We start from the raw sequence: 258 nt of genomic DNA, 5'->3' as shown, positions 1-258 counted from the left end.
GCTACAGGAAGCACATTTATGTTTGAAGAAGCTAGCCTTAGCTTTCCTACCTGACTGGGTATATTTGTTCCTGAGGAAAGTACTTTTGAAGAGCAACCAGGCATCCTCTACTGACGGGACGAGGTCAATATCCTTCCAGGATACCCAGGCCGATTAGAAAGGCCTGCTCGCTGAAGTGTTTTAGGGAGCGTTTGACAGTGATGGTTGTTTTACCGCAGACCCATTACGCACGCAGGCAATGATCGCTGAGATCCTGGT

The sequence above is a fragment of the Salvelinus sp. IW2-2015 genome, linkage group LG18 (assembly GCF_002910315.2).
Source record: "Salvelinus sp. IW2-2015 linkage group LG18, ASM291031v2, whole genome shotgun sequence".
NCBI lineage: Eukaryota > Metazoa > Chordata > Actinopteri > Salmoniformes > Salmonidae > Salvelinus > Salvelinus sp. IW2-2015.
The sequence above is the reverse complement of the archived record's forward strand: the minus strand, read 5'-3'. Positions refer to the sequence as shown.